Below are 26355 nucleotides of genomic sequence, written 5' to 3'. Positions count from 1 at the left end.
AATCAATGAGTTCACCATGTTCAGTCATATGACTAGAGACAGACATGCATGCATTCTCTCTCTATTAATACAAGCACATGTACACACACACACACACACACACACACACACGGTATTCCATTGGTTTATATATGATGTATATTATGATGTTAACTATTAGATTAAATGTTTACAGAATACAGTACTTAAAAACTGCTGCTATAAACATTATTTATTTATTATTAAGTGTTTTAATTAAATTGTACAAAATAATCCCTACATTGTAATTAAAAACGTGATTATGCATAATTTAATTAAAACACTATTAATATTAAATGAATCATGGTTGCAGCAGCATTTTTTAAGTATTATGTAAATATTTCATCCTATAGTTAAAAAGTAGCAGCTAAAGTATCCATGCTGTTGGACTCTGCAACTGTTTGAATGAGCTCTATGTGCTTTGGTTGTATGCTGTACTTTTTTATTTTGCTATATCTATGGGTCCAGGGAAGTTGTGGGGGAGGAGGGAGGGGATATATAATATACTGTATACTATTCGGTTCTGTATGTCCATCTTGAAGAATAATAAAAATTTGATGTTAAAAATAAAAAATAAAAATACTTTTAAACACGGGACAACAGTTTTAGAAAGCAACAGTAGTTTACGAAAGAAAATTACTGTATTCCTTCAAATTTAAGACACAATTTAAAAAAAAAAAAATCTCTCAATAATGCAATCCAAGTCATTATTTTATTACTATAACATCTCAAAAAGCTTTGTAAATGTCTGTGATATTCTTTGAGCGCTGGATGCGGAAGCAGCTATCTTGTTTTTTTATGTCCGTGTTATCTCTGTGGTGCAGGACCTCTGTGTATTGCTCAGATACGCCGCCCTTTTTTTGGCTTCTCTCGGCTTCTATCAGTCTCACTTGGCCATTGAAAGGTTTTCTCAGCTTTTTCCAGAGAAAAATCAACTAGTGACCTGTGCTTGACGTCTTTTTGACATCGGACTGGAAAGGGTTAAATTTGAGTCAGCAACATGACTTTGCTGAGGAAAGATGAACAAATACATCACTGCCCGATCTTGAATCATCCAGAACCCGGTATGAAGTTAAGGTCCTGAAGGGCAAGGCAATGTTGTCTTCATTGGGCTTTCATACTCAACTAAAAAGAAATACAGAGAGCCTCTTATGCTGATTAAATTTGAATTCAAACAAACACAAATCAGTGTTTTCTGACACACTAATTGTTACAAAAAAAAAATACAGGTCAGTTTTCCATTGGAAAAATAAAATGGTGTGAAAAAATCAAATTTAAAAACAACAAACTTTCATACTGAAAAAATACAAAGGGTAATAAAATAAATATTCTGGGTATTTTTACTAAATTCAGTCACACATCACTGACTAATACATAGTACATGGCCCGCAAGCTGTCTTCTGGCGCAATGCAATTTTACCATTAAAAGCGACACTCTCCTATACATAAAACCAAATCCTATTGAGCAATCGCAGGAGACAGCTTAATAGGAATTAACAGGCAAAAAAAGAAAATAAATTAAAACCTAAGGAAAAATGATCACAAAGTAGTTCCCCTCAGACCAACTTCCTTAACTATGTCAAAATGTCAGAAGTAAAAAAGAAGAGAAAAGTGTACAGGGAATGTTGTCAGTTCCAAGACCGGGTGGCTGGGTGAGTGTTTTTTTTTTTTTACAGAACATAAAGGAAACAGTGGTGGAGCAATAGCAGGTGCAGCTACACCCAGGCCCGTGCACTCGGAGGGTCCTGGAGGGGTTCCAAAGTTTTTATTTATTTATTTTTGAACAATGATAATATCCTTTGCATTTTTATTTGCAGATGTTACACATTTGTATCACTGTAGCTGCTGGTGTGCGGTGCTGGTAATTCAGATTCTATCCTCCATCTTAATTATCCTAACTTTTTCCCTCTGGAGGCTGGTATGAGGCACGTCTTCATGGAAGCTTTTGGGGTACTATTCAGCACAGACTTTTGCAGTTATATTCTGTGTGCACGATTCATCCTGTAGTTTAGATTGAAGCTGTTGGGTGCTGCAGTTGGCATCAAAATAAACTACAGCAAAGCAACATGACTGTATTTTTTAATTAAAAATAGTAATAAAAAAAAAAAAAACAGTTTCTTATGTGAGACAACTTCTGCAAATGTCTGTGCAGAATTCTGTAATCATATATGTGGTCGCAGAATTGGGGAATCCTGGTAGGATTGGTGATTGGTAAACCTGTTAGTTTATAATTTTAAAAAGTGTAGTGTTGGATGTAAAGATGTAGGCAAAATAAAGTAGGTGAGTAGAAAACGTTCTTATTACGTACTGTTTCATACATGCTAACATTCTGACAATTTAATATAGTTCAGCATTGAACACTTGATTTGGCATGTTTGATATTTATAAATAAGGGTTAAATTAACATTTGGGGAGGGGGGCCCACAATAAGGTCCTGCACTGGGGCCCATCTTCCTCTTCCTCCACCACTGAAAGGGAAATGTGTTTGTTTCATTTGCCAAGAAGCAGTCGTAGTTAAAAGACACTACTAAACAAAGCACGAAGCTTTGTATAAGAAGTACACTGGAACAGAGAGCTTACAAAAGGCAAAGGAGTTGGAGGAAAATTTATTAGCAAGCAACATTTTTTTTTCATTTGAGTTTCCAAAACTCGAGAAAGCTACGCAAGCTATCTACGAAATGGCACAACTGATTGCACAGCATGGAAAACCTTTCACTAAAGGTGATTTTAGAAAGGTGTATGCCTGCAAAATAGTGGATACTGTATGTCAGGAAAGAAACAAGATTTTCTGAATGTCAGTCTAACGAAGAATACAGTAGCACGGCGGGGATTTGGCAAGTAACATACAGGAGCAGTTGTCTGAAAAGGGGTGTTGTTTGACTTTGATTCAATTGGTTGTGACATGCACACTGACACCACCGACACTGCTCAGCTTCTTATAATTTTTACGGGAGGTTAATGACAATTTCAGTGTCACTGAGGAGCTCCTTGATCTCCAGAGCCTTTGTGGAACATCAAGGGGGTCCGATCTGTTTGAAGCAGTTTCAGCTGTTTGATTTGCCTTGGGAGAAGTTATGCAGGGTAACAACAGATGGTGCCCCAGCCATGACTGGTGAGCGAAATAGGAAATGGAATGGCAGCGATCACTTGCAACAAAGTCTCAGATGCTGGCGGTCATGCTGCATTTCATCATTCATCATGAAGTCCTGTGTGCAAGAGTGATCAAAATGGGAAATGTAATGACTACAGTTGTAAAGACAATCAGTTTTACTTGGTCGCGAGCACTCAGTCATAGGCAATTTAGGAATTTCCTACTGAAGTGAAAGCTGTATGGTTCATAATATGGTGACGTAATGTATCATTCCCATGTACACTGGCTTAGTCGAGGTTCAGTACTGAAAAGCTTTTTTTCAATCAGATCAGAAATTGAGCAGTTATTACGAGAAAAATAAGAGCCTCTTAATGACTTCATAGATCCTGCATGGTTAGCAGACCTTGGCTTTTTAGCTGATAACACTGCGTAACTTACTGCACTCAATACCAGCCTCCAAGGGAAAAGCGCCATCATTTCACAAATGCACCCAACTGTCAAAGCATGTTGTGCTCTTCTGTGACAGAAAGACAATGATTCTTGTTGGTAAATCTCCCTCCTGACTTGTGAGGGCACTAAGTAACTGGAACAGAATACTCTGGACTACTTGGCCTAACACTTCGTTCCGAGGGTTAAAAGGAAGTCCGTCATGTAGAAAAGAGACAGAGCTTCAGTACACTAACTCATTGACCCAGAAGGTAAATAATGTGGCAGCCGTGGATTACAGGAGCAATCGTTTACCAAGGAGTCATGAGTGACGGTGTAAATAGGGGTCGAAGCAATGTTATCGGTTCCTTCGCTTTGGTTGGTATTAAGTAACCCGGAAGGACCTGTATTGTTGTTGTATTATCATTAGACAGCTAACACGTTATAGCTTTCACCAGAGGCCAGCACAAACCCGAAACAACACTTAACTTATATCAAAGGTAACTGTATTTGCACCACTAGCACTAATACACGCATTAACAGGATTTTGTGTGGGTGTATAATAAAAACAGGATTATTATTTGCAGGGCACCACAGGGACTATAAAATAAGTAATAAATACCTCTGTATTTCTTACTGTACCTCCATTATTATGTGCTGTTTGTTTTGCCATTAGGCGCTGGACTTAAAAATAAATAAAGCAAACCTTTTCACCTGGATTACAATTGTCTGTGTTCTTTAATCACCTGCAACTGCACACTATCAACCACTTTGCCACATCTTCCCATCATTAAAAGCTGTCATTGACAGTTGTCCCAATGGAATTATCCCTGAATCAATGGGGAAACATGTGTTGATAATATCAGCCTTAATTGCGGAGAAGTACAGGCGTGGAAAAGTACAGAACAGTTTAGAAGCAGTTTGAAAGCAGGCTGACAGCTGCAGAAGAAACTAAACTTCAAAAAAAAAAAAACCCTCAACATGGTCTTCAAGCCAGTAATCTGTGACATCTGCTTGATGTGGGAAATCCGAGAAAACCCAGCGGAGCTAAACCAAGTGTGCGTAAAGTGCCGCGCGATCCAGGATTTGCATAAACTAGTAAGTATGCTAGAAATGGAGCTGGAAGAAGTGCAACAGCAACAGGATCTTGAGGAACTGGCAAACCCACAATTCATGGAAGTTTGCCTCCCCCCTAACAGACTGAAAGCCACCAGGGAGATAGAAGGTCAGAACAGTTGGGTTCAGGTAGGCAGAAGCAGGGAAAAAAAGAAACTTCGTCAAACACAACCACCAGAAATCAAAACAACCAACAGATTTGAGTCACTTCAGAATTTTGATGAGCAGAACCAACAACAAGAGAATGAAAGGAACAACATCCAGGACCCTATTGACAGTGGTGACCAGACAGCAAAAAGAAGGGAGGTCATGATTGTTGGGGACTCCATATTGAGAAACACAGCAAGTTCAATTTGCAGTTTGGACCCCCTTACTACAACAGTGTGCTGCCTTCCGAGAGCCTCGGTCAAGCACATCACTGTAAAATCCCTGCAAAACAAATTCAGAGAGCTAGGAAGGAAATTATGGACCAGCTGGAAATAATTAATCAAAATGCATGGCTGAAGACGTGGTGCACACGGGAAGGCTTCACCTATCTTGATCATTGGACCACATTCTACAACAAGGACTATCTGTATAGATGGGACGGACTACACTTAAATAACAAGGGAACCAGTCTACTTGGAGAAAAAATCCTCGAGCAGGTTCAGAAGCATTTAAACTAGAAAGGAAGGGGGGAGAAATCAACAAAAAAACAGAAGGGAGACCGCATCAAAACAAGAACAACAACTCAGGTAAGACAACCATTAAATGCATTTATCTAAATGCTAGAAGTATCAGAAACAAAATTCTAGAACTTGAAGCTATTGCACTAACAAGTAACTATGATGTGATAGGTGTTACTGAAACTTGGTTGTCTGAGAGTGATGGAGACGAATATAATATTTGTGGGTATACACTGTATAGGAAAGACAGGCAGGACAGAAGAGGAGGAGGGGTAGCGCTATACATAAGAAACAGTCTTGAAGCCCAGGTGTTAAACCTGGACAAAAAAAATAAAGCCGAATCAATATGGGTCAGAATAACGGACAAAAATTCAAAGGGCATGTGACAGGGAGCGTGAGGATCTGAGCTGCAAATCTCCCTCCCGACCCAAGAGGGCACTAAGCAGAGGTACTTGCATGCCTGTTCAGAGATGGGCCGGCTTGGAGAGAAGGGCAGAAAAGTAAGTCGGCCATCTTGGTGCATGGCGGAATGACCATATTAAGGGACAAAATCACTGTAATCAGCTGTGTTGCATTAGACAACTGGCAGGTGTGCTGAGTCGCGCTGATCATGGGGTGGAGTCCCCTGGTATATAAGGGCTGTCATTTTGTAAGTGCGAGGCTTGTTGAGGTAATACTGGAGCTAGGTTCCTGAGCTGTGTGTTTGTTTATTTGGTTATTTTTGTGCTACGTGTTTGTGTTTATTGTCAGAGTGATCCCTGACGCCAAGGAGCTGCTGCACCACTGCCAGCACTTTTCACCTTGGACACGACACACCCCGGACAACAGAACTGGACACTTAAGCACCTGAGCAGCTGCACTTTTCACCCCAGGAGTGCACCCAAGGAGCTGAGAGGGACTCCTCTGTTGGGACTTATGATTTATATTTTTGTTGCTTTGAACTGTGTTTTTTTTTGTTAATAAAGTTCACCCTACCATTGTGGTAGGGTATTTGCAAATTCAGAAGTGACTCTGTGACGTCTGCTCCACACCCACACCCACTGCACCGTCATGGGGCATAACAATAGGAGCATGCTATAGACCGCCAGATTCAGACGGTGAGCAAAATAATCTGTTACACAATGACATTAGAAATGCGTGTAGCAAAGGAGAAGCCATACTAATGGGGGATTTCAACTTCCCCCATATAAAATGGGAAAACCCAGTGGGTAGCACGAAGGATGAAATTGAAATGGTGGAAATGGCAAATGACTGCTTCCTAACACAATTTGTCACGGCACCGACTAGAGGGGAGGCATGCCTTGATTTAGTCTTTTCAAATAACGAAGACAGAATAACTAAAACAGAGGTCAGAGAACCACTGGCAAACTCAGACCACAACATGGTCTCATTTGAAGTGTTTTTTAAAACCCCAAAAGTAAAGACTAATGCTAAGGTTTACAATTTTAGAAAACAAACTATGAAGGTATGAAACAGAGACTAACAGAAGTAGATTGGAGAAAAATAGAGAAAACACCCACAGAAGGATGGTTGTTCTTCAAAAATGTAGTACTAGAGGCGCAAAACAATTACATCCCTAAAGTAGACAAATCTAAATGTAAAACTAAATTGCCAAAATGGTTTAATAGATGAATAAAAAAAAATATTCAGCGAAAAAAGGCACTTTCTAGAGCATTAAAAAAGGACCAAAAAGAAAGTACGCAGAAAGAGTACACAGAACTGTAAACGCAAGTCAAAAAGGAAGTTAGAAAGGCCAAGAGAGAAATAGAAATGAACATTGCTAAGGGAGCTAAAACCAATTCCAAAATGTTTTTCCAATATTACAACAGCAAGAGAACATTCAAAGAGGAGATTAAATGTTTAAGAGATACAAATGGCAAAATCGTAGATGAAGAAAAAAAAATAGCAAATATATTAAATGATTACTTTTCACAAGTTTTTACAAAGGAAGATACTGACAACATGCCCCACATGTCATCCAGTTCCTATCCAGTTTTAAATAACTTTAGCATAACTGAGGCAGAAGTGTTAAAGGGACTAGGAGCTCTTAAAATAAACAAATCCCCTGGGCCGGATGAGATCCTCCCAGTAGTACTCAAAGAAATGAAAGAAGTAATTTACAAACCGCTAACCAAGATCATGCAGCAGTCTCTTGACACAGGGGTGGTACCGACAGACTGGAAAATTGCAAACGTAATACCGATCCACAAAAAGGGAAACAAAACTGAACCAGGTAACTACAGACCAGTAAGCCTGACTTCTATTATATGCAAACTTATGGAAACTATAATAAGATCTAAAATGGAAAATTACCTATATGGTAACAGGGTCCTGGGAGACAGTCAACATGGTTTTAGGAAAGGGAGATCGTGTCTAACTAACTTGCTTGATTTTTTTGAGGATGCAACATCGATAATGGATAATTGCAAAGCATATGACATGGTTTATTTAGATTTCCAGAAAGCTTTTGACAAAGTCCCGCACAAAAGATTAATTCTCAAACTGAACGCAGTTGGGATTCAAGGAAACACATGTACATGGATTAGGGAGTGGTTAACATGTAGAAAACAGAAAGTACTGATTAGAGGAAAAACCTCAGAATGGAGTGTGGTAACCAGTGGAGTACCACAGGGATCAGTATTAGGTCCTCTGCTATTCCTAATCTACATTAATGATTTAGATTCTGGTATAGTAAGCAAACTTGTTAAATTTGCAGACGACACAAAAGTAGGAGGAGTGGCAAACACTGTTGCAGCAGCAAAGGTCATTCAAAATGATCTAGACAAGATTCAGAACTGGGCAGACACATGGCAAATGACATTTAATAGAGAAAAGTGTAAGGTACTGCAAGCAGGAAATAAAAATGTACATTATAAATATCATATGGGAGATACTGAAATTGGAGAAGGAATCTATGAAAAAGACCTACGAGTTTTTGTTGATGAGTATATGTCTTCATCTAGACAATGTGGGGAAGCTACAAAAAAAGGCTAACAAGATGCTTGGATACATTGTGAAAAGTGTTGAATTTAAATCAAGGGAAGTAATGTTAAAACTGTACAATGCACTAGTAAGACCTCATCTTGAATATTGTGTGCAGTTCTGGTCACCTCGCTATAAAAAAGATATTGCTGCTCTAGAAAGAGTGCAAAGAAGAGTGACCAGAATTATTCTGGGCTTAAAAGGCATGTCATATGCAGACAGGCTAAAAGAATTGAATCTGTTCAGTCTTGAACAAAGAAGACTACGTGGCGACCTGATTCAAGCATTCAAAATTCTAAAAGGTATTGACAGTGTCGACCCAAGGGACTTTTTCAGCCTGAAAAAAGAAACAAGGACCAGGGGTCACAAATGGAGATTAGACAAAGGGGCATTCAGAACAGAAAATAGGAGACACTTTTTTACACAGAGAATCGTGAAGGTCTGGAATCAACTCCCCAGTAATGTTGTTGAAGCTGACACCCTGGGATCCTTCAAGAAGCTGCTTGATGAGATTCTGGGATCAATAAGCTACTAACAACCAAACGAGCAAGATGGGCCAAATGGCCTCCTCTCGTTTGTAAACTTTCTTATTTTCTTATGTTCTTATGATCAACCAACACTTTAAAGATGCTTCAGTGATTGACAGGACATTCAAATTTTATGTTGCCCCTTCACAGTGAATACGATCAAACACCTGAGAACTTGAAGCTGGAACTCATTGAACTGCAGTGTGAGGACTTGCTTCGCAGCCGCCATCAAGAACTGCCTTTCACAAAATCTTACAAGTGTCTGGATAAGACCCATTTCATCCAATTGAGACAACACGCAAAAAACATGATGAGTTTGTTTGGTTTAACATATATATATATATATATATATATATATATATATATATATATATATATATATATATATATATATATATATATATATATATATATATATATATATATAACAGACATTTTCTATAATGAACTGTGGCAAAGTGGCTGGTGAAGGGGGAACAGGTGTAGTGGTGATGCGGTGCAGGAGTGACAGGCAGACAATTGTAATCCGGTGAAAAAGATCTTTATTTGTATTCCAGGTCTGGTGACCGTAAAATAATAAATCCCTGGCAATACACAACAATGTGTAAGGCACGGGGATAACAAAAACTGGGCACAGTCCCAAACAAAACAAACACATGGTCACCACTCCTGGGTGAGTGCAGTCGTGTGGGTGGTGAGTGCAAACACAGGTATTTTTCGTGACGGTGGTGCAGTGGTGAGCTGGATAGTGCTGATGCTCGGCGTCAGCTCCGGATGTGTGCTTTAACTGTCTGGTGATGCAAAAACACAGACAATTACAATACAGACAAACACAACACAAAACATGTAACATGTCTTCCTTTTGTTATTGAGAGCTCCTCTCTCAGGCCTTCTCTCCACGAGCTTTACCCAAATGAAGGAAAAGATCAGCGTTACCCTGGCCCCTATATGAAATCCCGCATGACATCTTGGTAAACGGTTGCAGCTGCCTTATTACTTGCAGCTGCCCCTCGTTTACCTTTCAGGTCAATACGGTCTTACAACAGTGTCTCGCTTCTTTCCAGGCTGACCGACCTCCCAGTCCCGGAAAAGAACTGTCAGGCTAGCCCTTCCAGATACTTCTTCTTCCATTCTTTAGCGCCCTCACAGGTCGGGAGGGAGATTTATCACCAGAACTCATTATTTTTCTGTCACATGAACATAAACAAGAATCGCCAAGGGTCATGGTTTCTATGGAAAACAAACAGTAACCTATATATTTATCCAAAAAGTCCATGACTGTGACCTTTGACTTCTCCTTGTCAAATGCAAAACTGGCTTATAACTGAATATTGGATCCTGATGTCTCGTCTAATTATCGTCCAATTTGTAATTTAGCTTTCCTTGCAAAAGTCTCGGAAAAGGTTGTTGTTGCTCAGTTGTCTGCACATCTCTCTGCTAATAATCTGTTTGAAAATTTTCAATCTGGCTTTCGTAAACAACATAGTACAGAGTCTGCACTCACAAATGTTGTTAATGACATCCTGCTGAATGCAGATGAGGGGCTGTTATCAGGGATTGTCCTTTTGCATATATCTGCTGTGTTTGACACCACTGATCACACAATTCTTTTTGATCGCCTTGAGAAAACTTTTGGCATTACTGACACAGCACTCTCCTGGCTGCGGTCCTGCTTAACCTCCCGACATCAATGTGTGTCCTTTGGAGGGTCAATATCGGCTAAGTCTCTTGTTTCTGGGTACCACAGGGCTCTGTTCTTGGTCCTTTACTTTTTAATTTGTGTATGCTACCGCTGGGTAATGTGATCAGACAACATGGTTTTAATTCCCACTCTTATGCCGACGACACCCAGATTTATTTTAAAATGAGTTCAGATGATGTAAACTTAAACTCCAGACTATCAACTCGCCTTGGCAAAATATGGGCTTGAATGTCAAAACATTTTTTGTAGTTAAATGCAAATAAAACAGAATTTCTTCTAATATGCTCTAAAACAGCATTAAATAAAATCCCACAACCAATGAAATTTAGCAGTCCCTCATCAGCTCTTCGGAAGCTGTGAAAAGTCTTGGAGTCTTATTTGATTCTACTCTTAGTTTTCAGCATCACCTTTCAACTGTAGTGAAGTCTGCTTATTATCATTTGCGGAATATATCTCTCGCCTGTAACCTGTATCCATTTCCTGCAATGAAAATGTGTGTTTGGATATGGTACTCGCTAACAGCAGGGCTGCAGAATGTTTGCGCCACAGGACTTGTTTGGGAACCGAAGATTTTGACTTTTGCCAATATCCGATGAAACAAAGTGAATAAACCACCACCAATTCCTTCCATATGCAATGATATGCAAAGTACTGCAACATATGGTGGCCCAGTACTAGTAAAAATATTTAATGAAACAAGAACAAAAAAAAAAAGAACATCACCCAAAACAAGGGGCATATTTCACGTTTTACCAGTGGAGGTTTGAGATCTCATTTTCACATGCTCTTTCTGAATGCTAGAGCAAGTGTAGTATAATGCTGTGACGAGCTCTCAGCAGGATGGATGCCACTGGAGACAAGGTGTGCACAGCTAAATGACAGTAATTTATCGTTTGAACAGAACTCAATACCGTCCCAAGTCCCTGTTTGGGCCAGGACCCCGCCACCAAAATAACAAACTCCCCTGTCACTCACTAAATTGTAGTTCCCCCCCATTCCTTACACGTTTCCGACCTAAACACAGCTCTCAGCATCTCCTTCTCTGATTTGCCACATCACAGGTTATGTAACCTCAGACTCACTCTGTTGCGCTGTCAGACAATATCATTATCTGTCTCTCACACTATCTTGCCCACTCCCTCTCCCCCCGGTTTCACATGTCCCAGGTCTTTATACCCCTGCTGTTCCCGCGTTCTTGTCCGGCCCGGCCAATCGCAGCTCCCCCTTGCATGCACACACACACACACACACACACACCATATCTTGGTGGCGTGATCTGAACCCTAACAATACACAAAACACCTAAGCACAGGACACACAAACAGGGCAAATACACAAGTCCAACAAGTTCCACACAGGTGGCTGGGTCGCTACACAGCCCCGCCGCCCTTCCCCCCTTAGTTCTTTCATCCCCGAGGGAACATAAGGTCTCGGAAGCGACCCGGCTCTCTATGTTGTCTTCCAGGCCGCTGCCCCCGAGGGCCTAGAGGGCTCCCGCCTGCCTCAGGAGTGGGCATGTATACGGGCTGGAACAAGGAGACAGGACTGGCAGGCTGGGACGAGGGCAGGGAAGGTAAGGGCAACAGGGGACCACTGGCAGGTACCTCAGGCGCAGGCTGGCTGGAATGGCACCCCAAGTAGGTCTTGGTGCCAGCTGGTCTTGGTGCAGAACCACTTTTCTTCCCTAGGTGGCAGATGGAACTGATATACCAACTCTCCCAGACGCTCCAGGATGTCGCAAGGTCCAAACCAGTCGCTCACCAGCTTCGGGCAATGGCCCTTTTATCGTTGGGGGCTGTACACCCCCACCTGCTCTTCAGCGATGAAGTGGTGTCCCTGTGCCCGGAGGCCGTAACTCCTCCTCTGCCGGACCCCAGCAGCCTGCAGCTGCTCCCGCGAAAATTTGTGAGCCGTCTCCATGCGGTCCTGCAGTCGTCGGATGTACTCCGGACCTGGAGGTGCAGCAAGGGTGTCTGGGGACTCGCCAAACATCAGCTCTGTCGGAGTACGAAGCTCCCATCCGAACATGAGGAGAGCAGGTGTGTAGGCGGTGGATTCCTGGACTGCGATGCGGCAGGCCATCAGCGCTACGGGCAGATACACGTCCCGGTTCCGTTGGTGCACAGCGGTGGTGAGGGCCAGTTGGAAGGTCAAGGTGTGGTTAAACCGCTCCACTAGCCCATCGCTTTGGGGGTGCAGGAGAGTGGTCTGTGTCTTCTGGTTACCCAGATTCCGGCACATCTCACTGAACCTTCTGGACTCGAAGTTCCGCCCCTGGTCTGTATGCAGCTCCTGGGGAACCCCAAAGAGGCTGAAGAACCCCTCCAGCAAAGCATCGGCAACTGTCTTTGCCTCCTGGTCAGGGAGTGCATAGGCTTCCGGCCACTTCAGGAAGTAGTCGAGGGCCATCAGGATGAAATGGTTGAACTTTGGCAAGTGAGGGAAGGGGCCTAATACATCCACGGTGACCTTCTCCATAGGCGCCCCAACCTGGTACTGCTGGAGGAATGTGTGGGCCTACCCTGGGGGCCTTTCCGGGCGGTGCAGGCGTCACAACGGAGGCAGAAGTCGGCAATGTCACGTTGGCACTGTCCCCAATAGAAAGCCTGGCGGAGTCGTCTCAGGGTTTTGATGAACCCAAAAAGTGCCGATGCCTGGACCCCCATGACAGGAGGCCAAAACTTCCGGTGCAGAGCCTTTGGGACAACCACAACCACTCCCCCGTGGCCAGCTTGAGCCATCAACGATGCAGGATTCCGTCTCTGAGGGCCAGTCCGGGCCACTGGGACTGGCCTGTGACAGTGGGTCTACCTCCTCCCACAGCGGCCTCCTCTGTGACTCCAGTCACTGGAGAACTGGGTGGAGGTCTGCGTCTTCTGCCTGGCGGTCAATATCCGCTGCGGAGATCCAGCAAGGAGAACCATCTCGACCCTGTGACCAGGTCCAGCAACTCGTCGATGCTGGGAAGAGGGTAGGAGTCCGTAGCAGTGTAGTCGTTCAGTTGCCTGTAATCAACGCAAAAATACCACTTGCTGTCCAGTCTCAATCTGATGTTGCACCAAGTGTGTCCTCCCCACATCCTCTGAAGTAGTGGTGAAGCCATGTGGAAACTTGAACAACAGCTCCTACAGGCAAAGACCCTCACAGTTTTTGCGCTAGACCATGGATATCGTGGCCATGACAGGGGTGTTCCCAGGGAAGGCTGAGGTCCCCGGGTGATGGCAGTGGCGGCTGACGGCGGGGTTCTCCCACGGCACGTTGGCCAACTCCAGCTCAGGTGAGGGGGTAGCCCTGGGAAGGCCTGAGGTCCCCGGGGCTGTTACATCAGAAAACAGGGGTAGAAGAGGCGTCTGTACCTGCTGGACAGGGGTGCCCAGCTCCTGACCCCATGCCCCAGGGGAACGGTGGACCCGCCCAGAGTCGAAAGGGCCAAGCTCGAGCCCCCCTTTAAATGCAATGTCCTGGACTGCAGGTCTAATTGTTCTGCCATGTAGCGGAGGAAATCCAACGCCAAGATGCATGGGTCCTGCACCTCGGCAGGTATAAGAATTGCCCTTATATTTCTAGAAATGCAGGTTTTTCCAAAAGGAAAATATATACGTTAAACATTTTTGCTTTTAAATTTATACCAGTACTGTATTGGCACAAAAAAGTGTGATTTGAAAAATTACTTTCAGCTCCAGCCACTTAAAAGTGTTTCAAACCGCATGTGTACTGTATACGATAATGTAAACAACGCCAAGCTACGGACAGTGAGTTCCGGACTTTAAACGTGTTCCTGTTGTTAACAGGTAAGCACTCCACTTTATTAGGAATATACTGTGTGTTACAATAATGTTTGTTATTGTAATTGTTTATTTATTAAGTTTAAACATGTTTAGTAAAACACAGACTAAAGTTTTTGGAACATTGATAAACTTGCAATACAAAGAGAGTTGCATGACTCTGTACAGTGTATTTGAACACCCAAAATTTTAAATCAAAAACTATATCACGATTCATTTGGTATAATAATGGTGTAAAGATGCTTGGTCTACCCGTTTGCCATTTCTTCGTAACACTACTGTGATTTCAGGCTGTATACAAATTTGACAGCCAAGGTCTTTAAACTTCACGCCACATATGGACCATCCAGTAGAGAACTGGATTATTAATTCTATAAATGAAAATTGTGGTGTCACGTATTAGAACATTCATGTGCAACCTATGTTGAAATATGTTTTGGTCTATATGCCATGCTGTTCAGTCTTACTGTTGTCTGCAGTACTATTTGACTTGATTTTAGGGGGCAGGGGCTAATTAAGCAATAGAACCCTGATTAAAGAGTATTACCAAATGAAGTAGGGAAGGTAAAAGTCTAAGGTGCAGGTGAGGGCTTTACAGGAGAGACAAAGTCAACTATCAAGGTAATGCCTGAACACCGTTATTTTATTATGATCACAGTGCCTTTATTGTTATTTTAAACACGTTATATGTTTAAGTGTATTTACATGTTAAATGTTTTGCTTCCCTTCAGTTTATCTACTGTAGGCATTGTATCTGAAAGATTCACAGTCATTTATCATGTGGTAGTGCACTGGAATGGATATTCCTGACTGATGGATTCAAGATTTTAAATTACAGCTGAAATCCATTCCCATCAGGTTGTACCCCATAACTTTCCCATTTTCCATTATAGTTAAGTAATATCTATTCTATTAATTTGATACTTTTACTTGCAATTTGATACTTGGACTATGCAATAATAACTGTAGATTGCTCCTAAAGGTTGGGGGTTTAGGCATACTCATTATGTTTGACTGAGATAACAACACTGGGTTTATTTTCAAACGTGTCCCTGGGGATAGTTTTATATTTTGACATTACATTCCTAGAAATATAAGACATGCTAATCGAAAATACTTCAAGACTGCACAAGACAAATGCCCTGACATGTTTTTTTCTAGGAACAATATATTTTTTTCATTATTATTATTATTATTATTATTATTATTATTATAGAGAAAGAACAATGCTCAAGCCATTCTCAGACTCGCCTACCAAAGACACAGCATGTACAGGGGTCTACCTAAATCACGATTCGGAAATCGTGAAATTTCCATGACCTCTACTGTGCAGTAGGGGGTGGGACATAAGTTGGTGCTGCACTGTTTTCATTTAGGTGCTAAAATCGAGTTTTCAGCATTGGAGGTAAAATAGTAGAAATGGAGGACAGAAAAAGCAAAGTATATTTTGGCTAATGATTGTTTCAAGATATTTCCCAAAGAAACTGTACACCCAGATTGACATAATTGTTTTGCATATCTTAATGTGTCTTTGGAAAAAATACGATCGATCGCTATTTAGCTTCAGAATCACACATTAAACAAAAGGCTACTACAGAGACTGCTGAACAGAACGTAAAATAAACAGCTTTCAGAAACCAAACTGGAAAGTCAGCCCAGACAAAAAGTATTCCTGTCTGCAAGTTAAATCAGTACTACAACGATCTAGCACAGCCACCCCGCCTCAACCTGCTGCTTACTTTTTCTTAGTTGGAATTTTAGATCCGAATAGGCACATTCTCTATGTTTTGACTCGGTACTAATAAAATAAATTATTGTATGGGACAAATAACACGACAACGAACGTGCTGCATACATTGCATTTATTAAAGTATGTCAGATGCCCTTCTTTCCAGATCTGTATAACTTGGCAAAGCTTTGCCTTACATTTCCAACCAATTCAGTGGATGCAGAACGTGCAGTCTCAATGTATGGGCAAGTCAACTGCAGGCGGATGCTGCATGCCTTCTTTTAACAAATGACAGCACTCTGTTTTAGTAAGGAACCAAGTACCACTATTTTTAGGCTTTATAGTGTTCTGAAATACTGTCTACTTAGGTTTATTTAATGTTTAAACAGGTCCGCAAAATCCTAATATTATGCCGCAACCTACCCGTGAAAAATATGTAAATTTACAGCTATTTAAGTAAACCTCTAAGTATGTAGTGTAAAGATCTGAGACTATTAATTTTCATGGTTCATTTTTACAATTCATCTTAATTCATCTCTGGAATAACAAACCCTAACACACATAAACTGTGTGTACAAGCACTATTAGAAAAAAAAAAAATCATTAGTGGTCTATGGGGATGTGGGGCTGATGATATAGCCCATGGAATGTCATAAAGCCCTTCTAGTTAGAGCTCAGCTATGTCCAGAAACTTGACATCATTTATTCTATTGTTTTCTGTGTAAACTTCACAAATGTCTTTCAATCCTGTGACTCAAATAAAAATGGTTCTGGCATACAATTCTTTCCTCCCTTCCTCTCACTTTCTCTTAACTGTCAGTCACGCATCCAAGTACCAATTGATTAATTGGACACACAAAATACGATCGTTTGAATAAATATCGATGATTGTACTGCCGACAAACCCACCTCCCACAACAATTGAATGCGAGAGATAATTAACATAGTAATTAATATAGTTTTACGTGAGGTACTGCAGGAGTACCGGCATAAAAATGTTTAATCTAGAGATGTGCGAACCAGTTCCTTTGAAACCGGGTACCCAGTTCCTGCTTTGAAACCGATGAACTGGATACAAATATCAAGTATCCAGTTCCAGTCAGTACTATTATGATTTTAATTAAAAAAATAATAATTCTGTACAGATCCCTATTTTTACGTTTTGTTGAGAAATAACATCCACCTGGTATGTATTGCTGCTTGAGATTACTTCATTAAGAGGGAAGCCCATCAGGTTTGCTTAAAACATTAAAACACAAAAAGACCACTAATTAGGATCAACACTTACATCTGAGGTTGTATTTGCTCCTAGAAAAGCATTGATGGGGATATTTTCTAACTTGTGGACCATGTGGAGCAGATATTTGGAATCTTACAAAGAACACAGAACAAAATTCCAGCAACTGTGTGAGGCAACGACAACAGAATTAATACCACTGCTCAAACATGGAGAAGATCAAGAGTCAATCTGCACTCTGGCCATGGGAGTGGCTGAATTACGTTTTTGGGGCTTCCCAGTAGAAGACTGAGAATATCAGATAGTGGTGGACAGTAAGGCATGGTGCCTCTAAACCCCTTAGTTTAATCCATTCTGCCTCACTTCCTCCCAAGTTCTCACTGCCTCCAATGTATGTATTATTTCAGCAATATGTCAGTACTGAGTTCTCTGTATTGACTGTGCTGGCTTTAAGTTTCCTAGAACTGAGCTCTCTATGGAAAATCCTGGCAGAGGTTGATCATTCCCAGTACAATGGGCTCTCTGCTGTACAGTATATTGAATTTGCTGTCTCTCGGGTACCTTCGTTCTGGGTCCTCTCTATTGCATTGGCTGGCTCTAGACTTAACATCCTAGTAATGATATTTTTGATATTGCTGGCTATAAAACAACTAACTACAGTACTGAAAATTCTGTCTGACTGTAACATCGCAGAGGTCCTCAACAAATCATTTGGTCTCAAGTTGCAAGATAAAAATGCCTTTAGAGCCAACGGAAATTACACCTTCTGGATGTGACAACCACACCGACACTCGGAATATGTTTTTTGTTTTTTTATAAACCCATTCAGTAGCTGCCTATGGAAACACCTTAATTCAGCAAGAATTTCACCAGATGGTTCCTATTAAAACTCGAGTCGATTTTCAACCAGTGCATGCCTCACAGCACCAGCAGAAACTGAATCTGCCTCCACCACCCCCCCACCCCCCATCCCCCTAAACCTTACCTCCCAACACTCAAACTCATACACACAACTACTGGTACATCTACACCGCTTGTTTAAACAAACAGAAAAAAAAAAAAAAAAACATTTATATTGATAATTCCCTTTTTACTCTATAGACATAAAACACCAAACATAATAGGTCAAAAACAATTAAACAATCCATTTATAGTTTAAACACGAATACAGTGCCAACAACTGCAGTCAGCAACTTCATGTTCATATGTACTGCTCGATTGTTGAAGAATGCTAGTGTTCACTTTCATGATGTGTACAGTAACGGTGTGCCGCATAACAAATTAAAAAGAAAATCATCAAGATTTGTTGGTAACTGATGAAAACAAACTTGTTAAACAGGGCATATTAAAAAAACATATCCCAATATGTTACAAATGTCGTCTATGTTACCTATAATCTACAGTGCAGTACTTTTTTTTTTTTTTTTAACTCAGAGTAAATAAGTGACTTCAATACCATTGTTACATCAGACTACCTTTGTATATTAAACTAAATATCACATGAATAACTTTACCATCAAACATGTATTTTAAAAACATATATGTTTAATATTCATATTAAATACATATATGTTTAACCTGAACGGGAAAACCTTCCTTGCTATACTCAAGCCAGCCATTTCTTTTAAAGCTATTTATGAACACCCAAAATTGACTTCGAGTATCATCTAATCACATATGGATCTTCAACCAGACATTTTGTATTATATTATTATTATTATTATTATTATTATTATTATTATTATTATTGAGACTACATGTGTATTTTTGTAGTTAGGCATCTTTTTTTTTAATTTTATTTTTGTACTTTTTTATTTTTTACACTGTATGCACCATGTAATTTTAAGCTTCTATTTTAAAAGAAATGGCTAACCTAAGCAAATAATTAGTAAATTTGAAGCACAACTGGCGGCAGTCTTTGGTGTTTCATACTGCCTGGCAGTATAATTTGTACTGGTAATAAGGAAATCCAAAAGGCTGGTGCCAGTCGATTTTCTGGCTCTAGATCCACTCTGTAATTATAAACAATTTCCACTAACGTATTTTGAGTGCGATAGATATTCATTTCAAACACTCGCACAGACACACAATGCAGGGTTTCTTGTAAGGATACCTGATATAGCGAGGAAAAGCGTGTGCATAACTGAAAATCTTAAGGAGCTGCCGTCCTCTACACACACATTCATTAATTACCCGTAGAGGTAAAAAGACGTTTCTGCACTTCACAATTATCCTATCCTTTAAAACATAAAAAATGTATTATTTTAGCAATCTAAAGGAAATCATCTCGACTGTTTACTTACATTCATCTGCCCTCTTTTCTCCTTTGCGTTTTGCCTCTTTTTGTGTCCGTGTGTATGAGTCTGTTACTCGATTACCCCCAATCCTATTTGTATGCAGATCTTCTTTGCAATTCCCTTGTCGTAGAAGAATCACAAAATGCAGAGTGGAAATGACAATAACGAGGTTACATTCTATACACATCCATCCACTACCGGTACCCAGAAAAAAAATACACATAAGGGGAAATATTTTAAATAATTCGCAGGTGTCCTTTTATTTTCTGCAGAATGCGGGTTTTTTGTTAATTCCTGTCGTCTGGTGGACGTGGATTTTCAGTTAAATCCCTTGTTCTGACTCCTTATTCTATGCCGTATAACGGTACCTCTCGCTTTTTCTCTCCTTGGTTCCAGTGTTGAGGGGTATTGTGTATCCTTATGCTCCTCTGTATTAGACACGGTGTACACTGTTTGTTCTGCCCGAGAGCTGAGTGATTGAGCCTCAGCGAGTGAAATACGATCCCGGCCAATGCCCTGCTCTTGTTTGGATTTGGGTAATGTATTCAACACGCGGAGGCGGGATAAGGCCAGTTAACCGTTAAGAAGAATGGAGAAGCATGGAGATGCTGTTGGCTGTTGTGCTTACTGTAGACTTTGGTGCCACCAAGCTCTGCTGTATGTGAATTATGAGTAAACAAAGGAAAACTGCAGTTCTGTCCATATTTTACAAGGCCAAACCATGTTTAGGATTTTTTAAATGTTTAAGATCAAGCTTCATCTAGTGTGTGTATCAACCAAAAAGGCCAGGTGAACCCTCGTATGTTGGTAAAGCTGGTGGTTTGCTGGTTTTCATGAGACTTGGTGCTGGTTGAAAAGCTGGTTAAGCTGGCCCATGAAAAAATATAAATTAAAATGCCCTTGGTACTCATAATGTGAGGTCAGCAGCAGCATCTCTCAATGTCATCTTTGTGCAATTTGATTATTATTAGTGATTGCACCACAACATTAGTTGGTGGGAATCCAAAAGTAATTACAGTACAGGTGTTATTTCATTTCTAATTCAGTGTTGATATAATCAAGTTATAGTGAATAATGAACTGAATGATTAGGAGGATGTTCCAGTTTACGCTTACATCTTTAAGTTTTTATAAAGAGCGAACTGCTTATCTAATTGTGAATTATTATTTAGAGCATCAGAAATGTATTTGAAAAAGCTTCAGAGCCTTGGTTTGTGCAGCGGCATTTTTCCTTATTTGCACAGGAGTGCATAACAGTTCCCCTGCCCAGCCTCAAAGTGATTTGAATTAACGCAAGAGAAGTGGCAGAAGAATCCAAGAAGTTTGTCCCGTTTTGTTGTAAGGAGGGAAAGGAGGAAATGCTTGGAATAAATAATTTCCATGAAATGATGAGAAACCTTTGTGCGTGTAGCTGCTAGTGCTTACGATTACAACCATACATGTAGCTAATAGTTCTTATGCCACATATTTCTACCTCAGCTCATGGTAAGGAATAGCATTATCTGTAACACATATTAACTAAAGACCCGTAATAACCAATACAATAAACATATTTCAACTTTTAATACATTATTTACATGAACTGTCCTCTATATAATCACAGTGAAATAGTTACTTCAAAGATTTTTTTTTTTTTAATATTATTATTGTGCATTACCCCTGAATAGCACTGAGAAGAGAGAATTAGGAGATAGTACAATTTGAAAAAAAAGCCTAATACATCACTGTGCCATGCTTCCAAAATAATAGTATTCCAGCCTCTAGCTGATTACACTATATTGGGGTGCAGGGGTTTGCTTACAGTAGGTAGCAGCAGTGGTTAAATTGGGATTTTAATAGAGAATCCTGAAGAGGCGGAATACCGTTCCACACCGTTCCGTGCCAATTTAACCCTTTTGAATAAAAGGTAGGATGACCAGATTTTTAAACCTCAAAACCGGGACACATTGTTAAATCATTCATAAGACTAATTAAACCATTTAAATATAGGCTATTTAATTGAGATTTAAATAGCCATCCTCTCACTCTCTCCTGGTATTCTGTTTTTTCTTTTTTTTTTTTTAAGCAGCTAGCTAATTTCACTACACTTCTGGGTGTATAATTTGTGGCTAATTAGTTTAACTTGCAATATTGTGTTTTATACCTATTGCTACTTTATTAGGCTTCCAAGCCAAAGGCTGGGAAGCTTATTGTTATTGTTAAGATTATTATTATTTTATTTATTTTTTCTTCCCAAAACTTTAAACTGCTGCTGCTTTGAAGCTGTGTGCCTGATCAGGTTCTGACTTGGCAGGTAACAAGCTGGATACATTGGCTGTCAGATGATGAAAAAATTGTGCTGCTGCGTCCTTGCAATTGGCACCATGACGCATTTTTCGATAAAACCTTTCGAAATCTTCTTCTTGGGAACCAGTGAAGTGATTGATCTGAAACTTGGCATATATCATCAGCATCCAAACCCAGAAGCAGAAGTTGCTGTGATAAATTTGAATGTCAAAATGGCTGCCGCAAATGTTATCGACACGCCCCTAACAACAAACTGCTGCTGTTTGAAAACTGTTTCACCAATAAACTCCAAATATAGTAGTTTTTGTTTCAGTAACAATGGAATACAAATATATCAAAATGGTTATGTTTTATAAAACAAGATGGCCGCCAGGTGTATGTTTATGTCTGAAATTTAAAACTGCCTCAGTTGACAAACAGTTTACTTGACTAATTCGAAACCTCAAAAGCATCATCCTTGACACTGTAACAATACAACTGACTTTTAAGAAACTTGCGTTAAAAACAAGATGGCTGCCTGGCGCATTTTTGAAAAAAAAAACTTTCAAAATCTTCTTCTGTGGAACAGTTGAAGTTGCTGATTTTAAACTTAGCACATTGAGAACTTAGATGGGTATTGATACTGGGGCTTGGGAGCCGTAAAACTGCCTGGCAGTTCTAGTTATTAGGCTTCCCTAGCCTATTGTTATTGTTAAGATTTGTATTATTATTATTATTATTATTATTATTATTATTATTATTATTTTTATTATTTTTCTTCCCAAAACTTTAAACTGCTGCTGCTTTGAAGCTGTGTGACTGATCAGGTTCTGACTTGGCAGGTAACAAGCTGGATACATTGACTGTCAGATGCTGAATACATATTTGCTGCTGCGTCCTTGCAATTGGCGCCGTGATGCATTTTTTGATAAAACCTTTTGAAATCTTCTTCTTGGGAACCGGTGAAGCAATTGATCTGAAACTTGACATATATCATCAGCGTCCAAACCCGCATCAAATTTCTGAAACAGAAGTTGCTATGATAAATTTTAATGTAAAAATGGCTGCCACAAATTTTACTGAAACGCGCCCTTAACAGCAAACTGCTGTTGTTTGAAAACCTTTTGTCTAACAAACTCCAAACTTGGTAGTTATTATCCCAGTAACAATGGGATACAAATGTGTGAAAATGGTGATGTTTTCTAAAACAAAGTGGCCGCCACTTATACGTTTACATTTGAAATTTAAACCTGCGTCAGTTGACAAACAATTTATTTGACTAACTCTAAACTTCACAAGCATCTTCACTGAAACTGTATCAATACAACTGACTTTTAAAAAATTGTGTTGACCAGAAACGAAAATGGGCGTTTGATGCATTTTTTAGAAACCTTTCGAAATCTTCTTAGGAACCGGTAAAGCGATTGATCTGACATATGGTATATATCAATCACATCCAAAGTTGCATCAAGTTTATGAAGCAGAAGTTTCTGAGATAAATTTTAATGTCAAAATGGCTGCCACAAATCTTATGGAAACACGCCCTTAACAGCAAACTGCTGCTATTTGAAAACCGTTTGACCAACAAACTCCAAACTTGGTAGTTATTGTCCCAGTAACAATGGGATAAAAATATGTCAAAGTGGTTATGTTTTATAAAACAAGATAGCCGCCAGGTGTATGTTTACGTCTGAAATTTAAAACTGCCTTAGTTGACAAACGGTTTACTTGACTAACTCAAAACTTCACAAGCATTTAAGAAACTGGTGTTAAACCGAAATGGCCGTGTGACGCATTTCTTCTTGAAACCTCCGGAAATGTTCTTCTTTGCCACCGTTGAAGTGATTGATCTGACACTTGGCAGATATTATCAGCATCCAAACCTGCTTGCAAAGCAGAAGTTGCTGTGATACAATTCAATAGTAAAATGGTTGCTGAAAATTTCACAGAAACGTGCCCTTAACAGCAGACTGCTTTTATTTGAAAACCGTCTGACCAGCAGACTCCAAACTTGGTAGGCATTGTTCCGGTGACAGCGGAATACAAATATGTTAAAATGGTTATGTTTTGTGAAACAATATGGCTGCCACTCCTACATTTTCTTCTTATATTTAAAACTGCTTCAGTTTAAAAATGGTTCACTTGATTAACTCCAAACATGAAAATCATCTTGCCTGTGTCGGTAAAACTTACATTTTCAAAAATGACATTTGTGTGTTAAACAAGATGGCCGCTTGATGCATTTTTGAAAAAAAAACTTTCAAAATCTTCTTTTGTGGAGAGAAGAAGGAGAAGGAGAGTATATCAGGCTGTAACAGGGAGAGATCTGTGCTGACTCTGCTGGCGTGTTCACGGGCTGCAGGAAGAGGGCGGCAGTCGCCCAACAACCGCCTGTGAGTCATGGCAGTGACACGGGGAGGTGGGAAAGTGTGAGTGTGGACTTTCCCCCTCTCTGAATGGCCGAGAGGCGGGTCTTGGGTGATTGTCGGTCCTATAAAATAACGCTCTGTTGTTTCCTCAGGTCTGCCCACTTAGACGCGCTAAGGGTGCGGACACTTGGATTCGGGACCGGGAATCAGCGAGACAGAGAGAGAGAGCGGGGAACCCTTGGGCAGACCCCGGCGTATTGTAAAAGAGCAGGCTAGATAGCCGACAGAGTAGGACGGTGATCCGGGTCGTGCGGGTAGCGGCGACCGGGATAACGCTGCCGAGTGCAGCACCTTTTATTTGTAGTTTTATTACTGTTTTATTTTCCCTTGTTGTTTTCGCCTTCTGTTTTCATTATTATTTCTTTGAGCACCTGCGAGTGCGTTTGCTGTTCGTGTACCAGCTGTGGTATTTCCGTGGTGCTGTCTATCATCGTTGATATGCAGCCCACGGTCAACAGTGCCCTCTACCGGAGAAAAGAAAAAACAAGGTCTTGTCTAAAATAAAACTGGGCACCTGTGTGGTGTTTCCCAAATACACCTGTCTGTCTCCTGGTCAGTGAATTACCCACACCCCTTTCACACGTGGTGTCAGAGGTGGGATTCACTGGCACTGCCCCAAGCAGTGCAGCTAGAGAAGGAGCAGACTAGCGATGGATGCGACTCAGTTTGCCGCAATGATGGACCTCCTGCGCCAGACGCTCACCGCGGCAGTACAGGGGGCGGCTAGACCCGCAGCTCCAGACCACTCCATCCAGAGACCCACCAAAATGACGGCCGAGGATCGACCGGACGCCTACTTGGAGGTGTTCGAGGCTATGGCGATCTCGGCCGGATGGCCCCAAGCCCAGTGGGCTAGCTATGTGTTGCCCCAACTCACTGGGGAGGCTCAAGCAGCTGCGAGGACGCTGTCCCCGGAGCACATGTTGGATTACCCTCGGCTGAAGGCAGCCATCCTAAACCGTGTGGGGGCCACACCGGAGGGCTACCGGAAGAAATTCCGGGAGGAGCAGTTTGCGGCAGGGGAGCACCCACGAGCCATCGCCCACCGTCTGAAGGATTACGCCATGGGTTGGTTGAATCCTGACCTGAACACCAAAGCCAGGGTGGTGGAGATGATCGTGGTGGAGCGCTTCCTGGAGTGTCTAGCCTCGGGACCTCGGCTGTGGGTCCAGCGGCAGGCACCAGACACGCTGGACCGGGCGGTCGAACTTGCCGAGCAGTACCAGGCAGCGGAGCCAACGCCTGCGAAACTGCCCGGGAGGAGTGTGGCTGCTGGATCGTCCCCTCAACTGGCCCCGGAAAGGGCGAAGGGACTGGGGGGAAGGGGTAGTCCAGGATTTGGTCGGGGGGTGTCGGCGGGAGCTCCCGGCCCGGGTACTGGGGCAGGGTGGGGATACCCACGGGCTGCTGCAGTGTCGGACCGCGGTCTCGCGCGGACGCCCTATCGGCGGGCCCCTTTTATGGCTCCAGTGTTTTCCCCTCTTTCCAAAACTTCGGGGAGAGAAACCAGCCCACCGAGGTGTTGGACGTGCAGGGAGGTGGGCCACCTCTCCCGGGACTGCCCCGTGATGGAGTGTGACCTCAGCCGACCAGGTAAGCACGTTCAATTACCTCAGTCGCTTCAGCACACGGGTTTTGTTATTCCTGTGACAGTGGATGGTACAAAAACCCAGGCTCTCCTGGATTCAGGGTGTGGTCAGTCTCTAGTACAGGAGAGCCTAGTCTCACCGGGGCATAAACGTATATTGGGACGGGTGCATATTAAATGTATTCATGGGGATGTCCGCTCCTATCCCAAGATAAATGTGTGTATGACTATTGGCCAGCAGGTGACGCAGGTGCAGGTAGGATTATGTCCTCGATTGCCGGTACCAGTAGTTCTGGGGCGGGACTGTGAGCAGTTTAAAGATTGGTTGGCTGCTCTGACAGCCCCGTCTTCTTTATTGGCTAAGAAAGAGGAAGTAATTGGAGAGATTTTTCCCTTTCGCGATCCAGAATGGTTTTGCCATAGATTTAAACCCCGTAAAACTAAACGGGAGCGTCGGATCGCTAAGAATGAGGGCTGGCAATGGAGGGAGTCGGAGAAG

The 26355-nt window shown here is 41.5% G+C and overlaps 1 protein-coding gene across 2 annotated transcripts in view; it reads right to left on the bottom strand.

Annotated features, from left to right (window-relative positions):
- The window catches only part of LOC121320421 (protocadherin-16-like), a 202422-nt gene extending 182355 nt beyond the window's left edge, over window positions 1-20067 (bottom strand). For both annotated transcript variants that reach the window (XM_041258742.1, XM_041258743.1), the window contains exon 1: window positions 19582-20067. The gene's annotated coding sequence lies outside the window, so the exon portion shown is untranslated. The remainder of the gene's footprint in view (window positions 1-19581) is intronic.
- Window positions 20068-26355: the final 6288 nt, after the last annotated feature.

This window comes from Polyodon spathula, chromosome 9, assembly GCF_017654505.1.
Source record: "Polyodon spathula isolate WHYD16114869_AA chromosome 9, ASM1765450v1, whole genome shotgun sequence".
Lineage (NCBI taxonomy): Eukaryota > Metazoa > Chordata > Actinopteri > Acipenseriformes > Polyodontidae > Polyodon > Polyodon spathula.
Note: the sequence above shows the minus strand (reverse complement) of the source record. Positions and strands in the feature narration are given on the sequence as shown.